At 46.8% G+C, this 13757-nt stretch overlaps 1 protein-coding gene across 3 annotated transcripts in view; it reads left to right on the plus strand.

The window, feature by feature from the left end:
• The window catches only part of NTRK3 (neurotrophic receptor tyrosine kinase 3), a 456641-nt gene that overhangs the window by 320425 nt on the left and 122459 nt on the right, over positions 1-13757 (plus strand). The gene's annotated exons all lie outside the window — the stretch shown is intronic.

A 13757-nucleotide genomic window follows, 5' to 3' on the forward strand; every position in this document is an offset into this window, starting at 1 on the left:
GTTCTGCAATGGATTTACTGGATTACGTTGCTGGATAGTCTCTTTCTGCCTCAGTTTCCCTACTGGTAAAATGAAGATTGTGAACACTTCGCTCCTTTTGCATACTGTTTATTATGTGTGAGGGTGTATATGCATGAGCAGCACCTGTGCAGACGTGAATGTTTATGTGAGTAGTTGAACGTGTACTCCTGCACGTGTGTGCAAACTGTAACAAGCACTGCAGTATATAAAACACACCTTATGAGCAGAAGAGATTAGAAAGCTGATATGGTGTTATTCCGATTGATTTTGCTGTTGTATTTATACCTGAAGGTAAAGAGCAGACATACTGGAAATCAATTGGCCCTGTGCTCTCTCCCTACTCCCTCTGCAGAGCTGTTTGAATGAAATGCTTATATCATTTTTATGGTGTGTCTATGATAGGGATGAGTGAGCCAAGAGATTAATAGGCACTGCTGAGGCCTTTACCCAGAAACTGCCCATCTCTTGTGCTGTAAACTACATGTGGTTCTGGAGGTTCAAGGTGCCCTCGAGGTGAAAGTTTTGGGACTCTGGCTTAAATGGGAGGCAAGTTTCCAGCACCGAAAAGATGACGTAAAGGGGCAGGATGCTGAGAGTTCAGGGGAACCAGGAGTGTGCTGAGCTCTCAGTGTATGGGACTGGGGGGCTAAGGGTGATTAATGGGAGATGCTGAACAGTTAGAGATTCATGGCTGGTACTAGACATGGTGGTGGGAAATAGGGGCTTCTGTTGCCAAAAATAAAGCATGGCCATAAAGTGATGGCAGATTGCGGGCCTTGGTGACAGGACAGGAAGGATTCTTCCTCTGGTAAAGAATCCCAGCTACACTCACCTTTGCCATGACTTCAGTCGTTGTCAGGCTCCTCTGATCCATCCAGCCCCAAATTGAGTAGCCTTTGGTTTTCTGTAACACCTTGCAAAATCCAGGTGCCATGCTGAGTGTGATATAGCAGCTGTTCTGCACTGAGCAGTAGTCTCAGATATGTGAAACTGCAGTACTGGCAGAGAACGAGTCAGTCATTTTATCCTCTGTCTCCTCTGGAAAAGTGCCTTGGGATGTTTCTTTTCCACATGGATTGCCAACCAGAATCGTGCAGGCAGGACCTTGGTTTGATGCCTCATTCCAAATATGGCACCCCTAAGCACAGCGACACTCCCCCTTATTACTGCATGACTGCTATAGTCTGGATCCTGGTATGAGAGCTGAACCCCAGAAACTTTTGAGCCAGAGGCAGATGGGCTCCCACCTGAGCCACAGTGACAAATGAATAGCAAAGGGACCTGTGTCCTGCGCAGGTTGTGTCTACAGAAATGCTATGATGCCTGTGGACGTGGTGAGTTTGCAAGGAGCAGTGCTGTGCCTTGGGCCTCTGAAATGTCTCCTGATTTGCCCACCTGTGTCCCACTCTGGCATCTGTCCACTCCATGGGTACTTTGGGCTAGGCGCACAGTGGGATTTTATTACAGTGATAGATAGCTGTATCCCCTGCAACAGGGGCCCTTTCTCACTGTATTTCAGAAGGGCACATCACTGACATGCGGTTGCGATTCTGCAACCCAAAATTCCTCAGTGCATCCCATGTGCCTCCTGGAAAGTTCTATATCTTATATATGCCAGCGCCCTCCCCATGTAAAGAGGTGTGAAAGGAGCAAAGGGGCTGACTTTCAGAGGGTGCTGAGCATTCGCAAGTCAGTAGCAGCTGTGGGTACACGATACCTCTGAGCATCAAGCCTAAAGAGCACGCTGAATAATTAAAGTGAGATTACAGCAAGTGACTCTATAGATTTGGCCCTTCTTTGCTTCCCCCCTCCACTCTCTTTGTGCCTTCAAAGCATATCTGTCCTTTTGCTGACAGAACTGCATTTCTGCTCCCATTAATGCTGCAAAAGCCGATATCACTGGCGTGGACGCTAGCATACCAAGATGCGATCCCAGGAGCGTTCTTGCTAGTGATTGATGCATAAGCCAGAAAGACTCCACCTGGATTTTCAAATCCCAGAATGAGTATGCAGCTCTGGCAGTTAGAAAAATCAGCTTTTGGAATGTGAACAGAGCAAACTTGATCCGGGAATCATGAGGAGCAACTAAAGATGGTATAAGAGTAGTGCTGTTAGCTAGTGTCCTGTTCCGTTCCAGCATGGGTATGGTAACTAAATACGGCCATCCTCCCTGCATTTATCATCAGATACAATATGCTTTGCTTTCTCTCCAGAGGAAGCTGTTAGGAAGCGTTGCTGTACATTATTAAATAGCTGCCATGTTTCGCCCCAGAGGTGGTTGCATTTCATTGGTAGGCAGGTGAAGTGGTTCCCATATATCCTTTATGTGCTTCATGGGGGACGGTTTAGGCTTAGTTAATACTTAAAATGTTTGAGATGCTCAGGTGTAAGGATAAAGTATTCCTATGAGTAACCCCACAGTGTCATGTTTAGTCATTTTTCCGACTAGTTGCTTCTTCATGCGTTGGAGGGACTTGGTACAGCTGGCCCGCTGGCTTTGGGCATAGTTGTAAAATATCCTCCTCTCCATTCTTCCTACTGGAGCCTGGGACTCAGAATTGCATTTTCACATGATCTGGCTTTTTGGATGCCCCCCCTTGCAATTTTCAGATTGTCTTGTGATTTTTTATTGTCTGGATTCCCCTGCTGGATTTATGTATTCGTGCTGTCCTATGCATTGACTCATGTTTGATCTTAATACGTCCATTCCCAGTGTGCGAGTGCATTCAGGAGTCACATCAAAACTCCATAAATAAAGCTGAGAAGGAAGAACACTACCAAGGGGGAGCTCTCTGGAGCGTGAGAGATTTGGGGAATTCCACATCTCTCTTACAGGAGAGAATCTTTGAAGGATGATGGAAGTTGAACCAGTGCTTTATGGTTTGGAGAGACCTTATGGATTATTGGATATGAAGTAAACAGCAGTGTGAGTGGCCCAGAAGTAGATTTACTCTGTGATGTGCCTCAATTCCTAAACATGATGTTGGGACAGTTTCCTCGGAGAATTACTGTCCAGCATTCCATTTGGGGCATATGGGGAAGGAAAGATGGAGGCTGTAGCTGGGCTGCCACTGCAGGATGAAATGCAGCAAGCTTCTCTTTTTTCCTCAACCCCCTGGGGATGGAATAGGAGCAGCTCATTCAGGGTATTTGCAGCTGAATTCAGTGGCAGGTTCATGACTCCCCTCTTCCATTCTCAGCAGTTTGGGTCTGCATCAGTGTAACTGCTGCAATTAGTTCTGTCTCCGGCTGGTCCATGTGCTTCTGGCTGTGTCCCCCATGTGCTCTTGGTTCTACCTCTGGCCTGCCTGTGGAGTGTATCGTTTAATGAGAACTGTGATTATAGCTCTCCAGAAAGGTGCTAATCGGGTTTCAAATCTTAGGCTAGGTCTACACTGCGGGGGGGTGGGGGGTAAGGAGCGTAGTTGAAGTTGGCATATCTTAGGTCGGTTTACCTGGCCGTGAGGATGGTGGCAAGTCGAGAGTTGCCGCTCCCCCATGCCGCGGTGGAGTTCCGGAGTCAACGGCAGAGCCATCAGGGATCGATTTTACCACGTTTACACTAGACATGATAAATCGATCCCCAATAAATCGATCACTACCCGCCGATCTGGCGGGTAGCGTAGATATACCCTTTGTGTGACCAAGATCAGATTAGCTATGGGTCGATGCAGCTCTAATGCTTATGGATCAATTGCCATGAATTTGCTGAAGAAGGAGAGGGATGGCCTTTGGCTGCTGGTAACTGGAACGCTGTTTCCACAGTAGGGGGTAACCTAGAAATAGGCATGCAGTTGAGAGTGGCCTGAGCTGGCAGTGCGAAGACAGCAGGGAGTGGGAGAGTGGAACAGAGTCGTGTGGATGTTGGGGAGTGAGGGAAGCCGTGTTTGAACTTGATGCAGATGGCGAGGGCAAGCCAAGGGCGAGAGGCTGTAGTCAGCAGAGTGAAAGCATTTTGCATGGATTGGAGGGAGGTATTCAACCCCTTCTGGCTCTTGTTAAGGCCACGGCTCAGGGAAGTGCATCCTACAAGATAGAAGCTCCCACAGTCTGCCATGGTGGATATCAAAGCTAGAGAGAAGAGGCAGCCGCACCGGGATATTCTGCAGACAAAAAGGATGGGATAATGCCCTTTACAGCAGGGAAAGGGGAACAGGGAGAGCCAGCCTCCAGTCAGGTCCCTGCTTTGAAAGCACCAAGCGCTAACCTGGCCCTGTGCCTGTATCTGCCAATAAAGATTAAGAAATTGATTTCCTTTTGTTTACCTGACAGAACAAGGCTCTTTATGAGACAGTAAATGCAATCCATCTCTGAGCATGGCCAGAGTTTTAATTGTGTTTGTTGTGCTTTCACTTATTCTGTTTTATGAGTTTCAGTTGCCATCCCTGCTGGGTCAGAGCTCAGCCCTGGGGGATGAGTCAGTGTTTGATTTCAGCTCCAGCTAAAGGTTGGGATTTTTTAAACACCTTGGTGCTTTTGTTTTTTGTTTTTTGTTTTTTTTAAATGTAAAGGTTGGAGCTGTTTTCATGTCTGCTGTTTATAAATAAATATATGTCTCCTGGTATGAAGCAGGGCTGGACGATTCTGTTTGAGAGCCATCCACCTTCCAGCTGATGATACGGCCCTTTGATGTATTGAATTTAAGATTAAGGTCACTGAAGCGTGAAAGCACCAATCAAGGTTTGAGGTCAGGCCAGAAGGCCAATGGGATTTTAAAAGGCGGATTTTTTTTAAATGAGGGCTTTTACAACACTTGCTGTAACTTGCTTTTTTGGCCCAGTTTAGTGGGGAAGGGAGGAGTTTTTTTAGTTATGGATCTTATACAGTTCTTAATGAAATGGCTTTGTTGTGTGGTTCTTTATATTATCCAGTGGAGTTTGGATAGCCCATTTAGCTCTTGTAGTGATCGATCAAAAATCAGTTCTCAGAAGGCAGTTCCTGTTGGTGATGGTGTGCTTGGTCCATTGTTCTAAATGCACTATTTTTTATCCTGGCCTGCTTTGGGACCGCTGCGTTGGGATTTGTAGTGTAGCTGGGACAGATCCTTTCTAGAACAGGGTTAGGGAATTGTGTTTCTTACAGGCTATTTCCAAAGTCACCTAAAGGATCTGGATGTCTACTTCCCATTGCAATAATGAGAAATGCACATCCATATCCTCTAGGTGGCTTTGAAAATCCCTTACATTCACTCTGAGGAAATTTAAGGAGCTTCAGACTGGAAGGTAGGTAGGTACTTTGTCTTTCTTTGATCTTTTCAGAGATAGGAAAGAACTTGACTCCTCTCTGAGGGCCGTTCTGCTGCAATAAAGAATATCAGGACTTGGGAGAGCAGTGAGCATCATTATTTACAACCTGCCTGACCTGCCTTCTAGATGCCCAGTAGAGGTTCCTGTCTTAGCATAATGGAGTTTTTGCTTCTGTGCACGTCTGCTTTGGAGAATTCATTATGTTATAGATATGCGTGGAGTGACCATTATCTTCTCTTCTCTAATCTCTAGTTATTTATAAGGTATTCTATAATGCCTGTGCCTGCATCTTACCAGAAAATATAGTACCTTACCCGGTTAGGTAATTGACCATTAGGATATGATCATGTGAACAGGGGATCTCCTAGGTATTTATTTTGACTTTATTTTTTCATCATAAATTGCCTATACAACCCTGTAAATTTACTAGGAGCTTTATAGACCTAGAGTAAGAGGTAGACCCTGCTTCACAGACATTCAGACAAACTGGAATCAGACCAGTTCAGCCACAGGAGACCATGCTGGAGAGAGGACGGTAGAAAGTCCCCAGAGACAGTTGGTTTCAGGAAGGTTAGAAGAATGGAAGAAAATGTGCTTGGCAGATGATAAGAGGGAGGATTTTGGAGCAGCAGGGTCAGGATAGAGTCAAATCCAAAAGGGGGAGAAAAAGAAAAATGGACATAATGCTGGGAAAGATCTGGAAAGCATATAGGGAGGGAGGGAGGCGGCAGGAGATAAGAGAGAAGGGAGGTAGATGGGCATGCAAATGGGCCTAGCTCATGGTGGTGTGGGGGAAAAAGACAGAGTCAGAAAGGGGAGCTATACCTTTCTTTATAGTGACTTTAATGGCTGACGTTGGGGCATCTCTGACAAGGCTCTCCACCAGTCTTTCTTGGATAAGGATAGGTACAGCACTTTCCGTTGTGATGACCAAGTAAGAGTCTAAAAAAAGGGAGTGTAGAGTTGAATGAGCTGCTGGAATCATGGAGGGACCCCCCAGGGAACTGTAGTTGCTGTCATGCCGCAGGTATGAATGACTCTGACTGTTAACCTGACTTTAGCCACATACCAGATTCAACCTCTGCTCCTAATCCCTCCTTTGGTCTCCGAGATTTCAGAATGATAAAATCCCAGAGAACACAGAAGATACACACAAAATCCTTCAAAAATTAACTAGTGGCTGTGTTATACGATAATTAATATCCACAGTACAGACCTATTTATCCACAGACAGACCCTTGCTACATCATCATATAGTTTGGTTCATTGGAGACTCAGATTCACTTCAATCCTGTTCCAAGATCTCCCATGGGTATATCAGGATTTACCAGGGGTTGTCCTGGACCATTATCCTGCATTTGATGGTACAAAAATTTGTCCATCCGGGCATCTACCTACCTATCCATCTATCTGTACAGGTGGATAGATTTGCATAGATCCATAGACACTTAAATCCTGAAGTCCATTTTTGTTCAGTTTTTCTCAGTCTTTACTCAGAAAATCTCTCACTGAGATCAGAAGAAGTCTGCCCAAGTAAAGATCTCAGGATTTGGTCTTTCATCAGTATCATCCATTGTAAATTCAGTGTCCATAGGTGGTTAGTAGTTACAATATGTACAGTATACTGCAGTGTGTGCTTAAAAGTTACATGATTGATACATGGTTTATTTCTATGAGAAATTGATGATTGTATATGTCAAGGATCGACAACCTTTGACACACGGCCTGTCAGGGAAAGCCCCTGGCGGGCCGGGCCAGTTTGTTTACCTGCTGCGTCCACAGGTTCAGCCGATCGCAGCTCCCACTGCCCGCGGTTTGCCGTCCCAGGCCAATGGGGGCTACGGGAAGGGTGGACAGTATGTTCCTCAGCCTGTGCTGCTTCCTGCAGCCCCCATTGGCTTGGGGGAATCTAAGAGAGGAGCAGAAAGCTGGAGATTTAGGAGAAACGTAAAATAACAAAGATAAATAATTAAATGATAAGAGAATGAGGGGAAGGCTTGGAGGGCACTAAACATTAATTTGTAAACATTGTACATAATTAATCTGATAATATCTGGTTCCTGAGTTTACTGGGGAGGAAATAGCTGGATGCTAGCCAATAGCTAAGTATCTTGGTCTCCAGCTCTGGCCCTGCCAGAGGTCAGAAGTGTCTCCAGAAGGTAAGAGCAACTGCATTCTGAGCTCCGTTGGTGCATTCACTTGCACTGGACTCCTTGGGGCTTGAGAAGGGGAAGCGTAGCAGGCTCATTCAGGTGGAAGTGTGCTTAGGCAGACTCTGAAATATATTGTCCATGTGGTTGTAAACGTCTGGTGGCTCCATCCCTGGCAGTTCTTGTTTTGTCAGCGACTAGCAGTAGTTGTAAGTCTTTGGGGATGGTGATGGATCAACAGAGTTGGTTGGCGCTGAAGCTGTTGGGGAATGGGAGCTTCCCCAAGTATACCAGTGTCTGCTGGATCTGGGTGAATTTCACTGAGATGAGATAAAGCAAGGTCTTTTGGTGGTTTTATTTCAGTGTAAGCCAGACAGTGTGTCTTGTATACTGTATATGTAATAATCAGGACGATATTCTTGACTTTTCATTGCACCTTTCATCAAAATGGATCCCAAAGCACAGTACACGTTACTAACCGATCAGACAAACTGCTGGCACATAGGGATCACTTAGTCCATTCTGAATCAGGTCCAGCTCTGGGACAAAGTGCTGCAACCTCGTACTGCCTCAGTTCCCTAGTGTCATTTGGGAAAATCTGTTTCTTTGTGTATGTTCTGTCTTAAAAAATAAAAATCAAAATCAAAGATCACAGATTCAGATCTTGGCCTGGAATAGTTTTAACTGAGAGTTCTCAGAAGGAATGCACAAACCTCTTTACCACCACGATGGAAATGGTTGGGAACCAGTGACCTAGAAGCAAAAGGCCCTGTATATCTGAACCAGCCCGAGCCCTGGTACAGTAGACCTGTCTTCTATTTAGTTTTAGCATGTAGTGTCTTCTCTTACTGACTCGGAGGGCCTGGTTTGACAGAAGTGCCGAGAACTCTCTGCTCCCAATAACTGCAGTTGGAGTGGCAGCAGCTCAGCATTTCTGAACACTAAGCCCTACATTTGTAGTGACGCTTTTGAAACCCATTCTATTTGGGAGCCATCTGTGGTGTCCTCTAAGGCCAGGTCTGCACTTGAAAGGTTTTGTCAGCAGAGCTCTTTTGGCAAGGGATGGGACATTTTTTTACAACATAGCTATGCTGGCAAAAGTCCTAGTGTAGGCACAGCTATACTGGCAAAAAAAAGTGGTTTTGCTGAGATAGCTTATTTCACTCATTCAGCTGAAATAAGCTATCCTGGCAAAAGCACTTTGCTGGTACAACTGCATTGACATTCGCAGGGTTTTACCAATATAGCTATCCAATACAGTAGGGATTGGCAACCTTTGGCAAGCGGCCCGCCAGGCCAGCACATCCCTCACCCTGCGCCGCTTCCCGCAGCCCCCATTGGCCTGAGACGGCGAACCGCGGCCAGTGGGAGCTGCGATTGGCTGGACCTGCGGATGTGGCCAGTAAACAAACCGGCCCGGCCTGCTGGGGGCTTACCCTGGCATACCATGTGTCAAAGGTTGCCGATCCCTGCAATATAGACATCATTGCAAACCTTTTAAGTGTAGACCAGGCGTAATCCTAATGACTTTTAGCCACCCTTCCTGCTTACTTACCCTGATGTGTGCCCTACCACAACATCATGTTACTGCCTTGGGACATGAAGACCCTTAACTGGCACTTAGGGATCCCTGACAGCCCCCTTTTAAACACCAGGCCCATTCAGGGTGCTAACCAAAGAATTGCTCTCTGTTGAGACCAGGGGTCTCAAAGTCCCGGCCCGTGAGCCATCTGCGGTCCGAGAACCTCCCCATTGCAGCATGCAGAGGAGAGATGCATTCAGCCACTGCCAGCTCTGTCTGCTGCAGGCGCTGCTCCACGCAGCTCCCATTGGCTGGGGGAGAGGGGCAGAGATACCATCACTAGTCGCTGGGCAGAATCAGCCATGGAGGCAACATCATTAGTTGCCGGGCAGAGTCAGCCATGGAGGCAGTGTCACTTTTTCCCTACAATGAATGTAAACAAGTCAAAATACCAAAGAAAACTATCTGATGCACACCTTGCTGCAATCCTGAAGGTTTCAACTGCTCAGTCACTGAGGCCAAATATCAACAAATTGACAGAACTGAAGCGTTGCCAGGTGTCTGGCCAGTACTAAAAACTCTGGCGGGCGAAGAATTGTATAAAGTTGTATGACAGTTTTATTAGTTCTAAGAAATTCAAAATAAAAAATACAATATAAACGTTTTCTGAACACCATCTTCAGTGACATTATTGGCCCACAAGGAGGATTTGAGGACTGGCCCTGGCCCTAAGGTAAACTGAGTTGGAGACCCCTGATTTAGGCTGAGGCCTTGTCCAGGCTACAGATGCTTTGCCAGCAGCTATACTGTCAGAGCCCTCTAGTGTGGATGCAGCTTATGTCTACAACAGAAGGAGTATTTCTGTCAACAGAGTTGCATGCTTCCCACAGCAACGTTAGCTCTGCTTCTGTCGGCACAGCTGTGTCTGCCTGGGGTTTTTTACTGGCATAGCTGTCAGCTAGGGGCTGTGGTTTTTTCACCCACCCCCCAGCTGACATAGATATGCTGACAGAACTCTGTGGCGTGGACCTGACCTGACTGAAATGCCAATGTATGGAAGAGTAAGCGAAAGTGGAGGAAGTGAGCTGAGCCTGGAGAAGGAGACTTGGCATGGGTGACAGACTGCTGTGGGGAATTAGCTGAGAGTGAAATCCACAAAGACCTTTGAAGGGTGTAAAGATCAAGGAGTGTGAGGTATTTTGAGGAGCATTCACAAAGGGTTTGAAGTAGGAGCAGAGGGGATGGAATGAAGAGAAGGAAACTGCAGAGCCACTCTCAGGAAACGCTTCCTACCAGTGAGGTAATAACATGAGATTCTAGTGCCCAAAAGGGGAGTGGTGGAAGCACAATTGCTTGAGACATTTAAACGGGACAGCCCTGCATTGGTGGGGTGGTTGAATGGGCTTGATGTGACCTACTGTAATGGATCTTGTCCATTGTTAATGCCTTTGGTTCTTCTCTGCCTCTTTTGCATTCTGCCTTTTTGGGATTCAGTTTGAAGCCCACCTTCAACCTGATGGACAGGAGCACCAGTTTGAAGATCTCAGTGCTGACCTGGTTAGGTAGACATTAGCCAGGGAGTCACCAGGCAAGCTCCCCTCTGCAGGCAGCCTCTTGTGTTCTGCGGAGCTGCCTGGACTAAGTGTGTTGTCGTGTACAATCATCTTCGTGCACAGCCGTTCTGTTGGCTATTGCAGTATCACAAGTCTGTTGCTGGATCAGTTGATCTCAACCTGCCCCTACGGCAATCTTGGTTATTGTCGCCTCCCTTTTCTCCTGCCCCTGCCCCCCAGCTGTCATCAGCTTAGTCAAGAATGTGTTCCATTTTGTCTGGTTTAGCAAATGAATTGCACGGCATCAGTGAGTTGTTATGAATCATTAAAGGTCGGTGAAGCCCTCAAGGTTCAAAGATGTGGCTCAGTTTGGAACAGGTCCCAAAAGTTTGGTGCTAATCTCACCTTTGAGACATTATCCAGGCTTCGTTGCTCTGGGAGGCACGCTAGGAATCTCCTGAGGATGAGTTTTCCTATCAGTTGCCCAGCACTTCCATCAGCTCCCCCAAATCCAAAGTTCCTGCTGCCTGGAGAGACCTGTCGGATTGTCAGCTGGCCTCTGCCACTGCTGTCGGGGGAAGTGGGACCTTCATAGAGACTCTGCAAAAAAAAAATCTGGTCCACTATCCTAGTATATGGCACTTGTATCTTGATCAACATGTTTTCTGTATCCTTAAATGTAGGAATGTCACCCTCCTGCCTGTAGAGACAGATGACATGTTGTGTTCACTTCTCAGTGCAGTTTGTGACAGAGAAAACACCTACCATGAAAAAGACTTTGCTTTTGTTCTTTCTTTGGCGGGAGGGGTCTATGTGTGGTTATAGTGGTGGTGGTCTCTTCATCTAAAATAAGTCATTCAGACTGAAATTGCTTTTTGTTTACTGTGTTTGGAGAAACACAATAGCTGTAGTCCTAACGCAGGTATCTTGGTGGGGAGCTGAATTCAGTTGTGTTTTCTGTAACATCACAGGAGCTCAGAGTAATCTGGACCCTGAAAAAAAGGCGAGAACTTGCCAAAAGGAACTCACAGTAAAGGGGAGAGACTCCTTTCTTGTGAGTAAAACACCTGCCAGGAATCTGCTAATTACACAATAACTTTATTATGTCCCACTCAGAAGAACAAACAGTACTTGAAGTCTGAGAAATTAGACTAGATGAATGCAGTCAGAATGTCTAAATGAAGCCCATATTCTCTGGATCCTCTCAGAAGCTCCAAGAGAATAAAATGACCTCAAGACTCTCTTCTTTGTCGCTAGCACTACATAATAAAGTAATTGTGCAATTAGCAGTAGATTAGTGACAGGAGAGAGACATTTTCTACTCAGCGCAGGTAGAAGGTGGAGCAGCTCTGCTCATCTTGACTTAACCTTCTGTTAGCCCCTGGTAGCTTCCGGAAAACAGCAGAGACTTATCACCAGATGACTGGGATTTTTCTTCCCTCGGTTTCTGAATAAATTGCAGTGTGTTTGATTAGGGTGCTGAAGAGTGTGTCCTTGCAAAAGTTTGTGTTGGATCCTTCTCATTCCCAAGCTCCTCATAGTTTCCCATTCGTGCAAGACAGATGGCTGAAGCTTGCAATTTTTGGCTTTTCCAGGGGCGTGGGGAAATGGTGGTTGTGATCATGGGGCTTGTGGAAAGAACATTTCTTAATGCTCCCTTCTGGCCTCTGAAGTCCTGTGCTGTTTTTTGGCCTTGAGAACTTTCTGTCATGAAAGCTGATGGGCATTTTTACAACTGGGGCTGTAAAAATCAGGGTCTGACTGAGGTTTGTAAAATATTCATATGTCTGAGAAGCTGGACATGGCTATTAGGTCACCTGTCCTTTTCTTCAGGGCATCCTTTTGCATATGAAAATAGGCGTGTGTTGGGGCGGGGTTAGAGCAGCCAAACTCTGGGATTTGGATATGTGTGTGCATGTGTATGCTTGGATGTGAGGGGGGGTCTGTGTTTGCAGGAAGTGGGCTGTATGTTTGCTGTGTTTAGGCTATTAGGGTGTCTGAGGGGAGGTTGAGTGTGCCCATTTGGCGGTGTTAGGATGAGTGTGTTTGCCCATGCTGGGGCAATTGTGGTTGGGGGGTGTGTACGTGTGGTGTTTTGGAGGGTGCGGTTTGTGAAAGGGCATGGAGGTGTACGTGGATGGTGAAGTATTTTGGGGTGTCTGAGAAGGAGAGAGGATCAGTGTTTGGGGTGTTAAGGTGACTATGGATGTGGGTGCATTGAGAGAAGGGAGGGAACTATTTGTGTGTAAAGGTCTACTGTGCAGGTTGCTGCAATGGCTCATCTGCCAGGCAGTTTCCACTGGGTGACAAGTGTCAGCCTTTGGCTTAGAAGGACAGCGTGGAGAGACTCCGGGCTTCTCTATTAGTCCTGCTGCCCAGCAGTGTGAAAGAGTGGTGAGATCGATAAAGCATCCCTGGAAATAAGCAGCAAATGGGGAACTGGGAGTTAAAAAGTACTTGAGATGGCAACAGTCAAATTAGAGAAGATGGGGAAGAGGAACCCTCCTGAGCCTGTTACAGCTCAGCCCAAAGCTTGCTTCAATTGCTGCCTGGCTGTCCATCATGCTTGGGGCTTGCTCCTCCTGCTGGCTGTGGGTGCTTGTGGCAGAGGCAGAGAGAGGCGGAGCAAGGAGAAGCCAACACTATGGAGTGCCAGCAAGAAGGAGAAGCTCTGCCAGTGGGAAAATCCTCCTGCAGCCTCTTTTTGGGCAAGAACAGCCCGACAAGTTGATGGCAGGTGGAGCAGGTTGGGGGGATTCCCCTGGACTGCAGTCAGAAGCACTGGCTGTTTTTCTTCTCCCTCTGTCTGTGAATGCTTTGGAGGGGCTCCGGTGCAGAGGGTGTGGGTTGCTCAGCACACAGTTAGGAAGGAGCAGGGGTCATTTCCATCACTGTGCGATTCACTCAGGATTGACTGCTATGGATCACAGGTTCCCAAGCACATCAGCTGGATCGAGTGGTTGTGTGCGTGCAGGCAGAGAAAGAGATGTACATGGGTGGTGAGAGGGAAACGTCATCTGAACATAGCGTGTGACCCAGGAAGCTCTATTTGTGAATGCTGCTTCTTCAGTCTGCGCTCTCAGTTCCCTGTTTAATCTCTCAGTTCTCATTTCATGCCCAGCACTGCAGTATATGAACACCACAGAGGCTGACCTGGCCTGCAGGGCCTAAAGATGGTGGCCCTCCAGGGCAGGACTGAAGCCTGTTCTGTTGCTTCCCGTGCTGTAGTTCTGGAGGGAGAGGACTTTGGTCTCCAGGATTCAGT

This window comes from Chelonoidis abingdonii, chromosome 9 (genome assembly GCF_003597395.2).
Source record: "Chelonoidis abingdonii isolate Lonesome George chromosome 9, CheloAbing_2.0, whole genome shotgun sequence".
NCBI classification, from domain to species: Eukaryota; Metazoa; Chordata; order Testudines; family Testudinidae; genus Chelonoidis; species Chelonoidis abingdonii.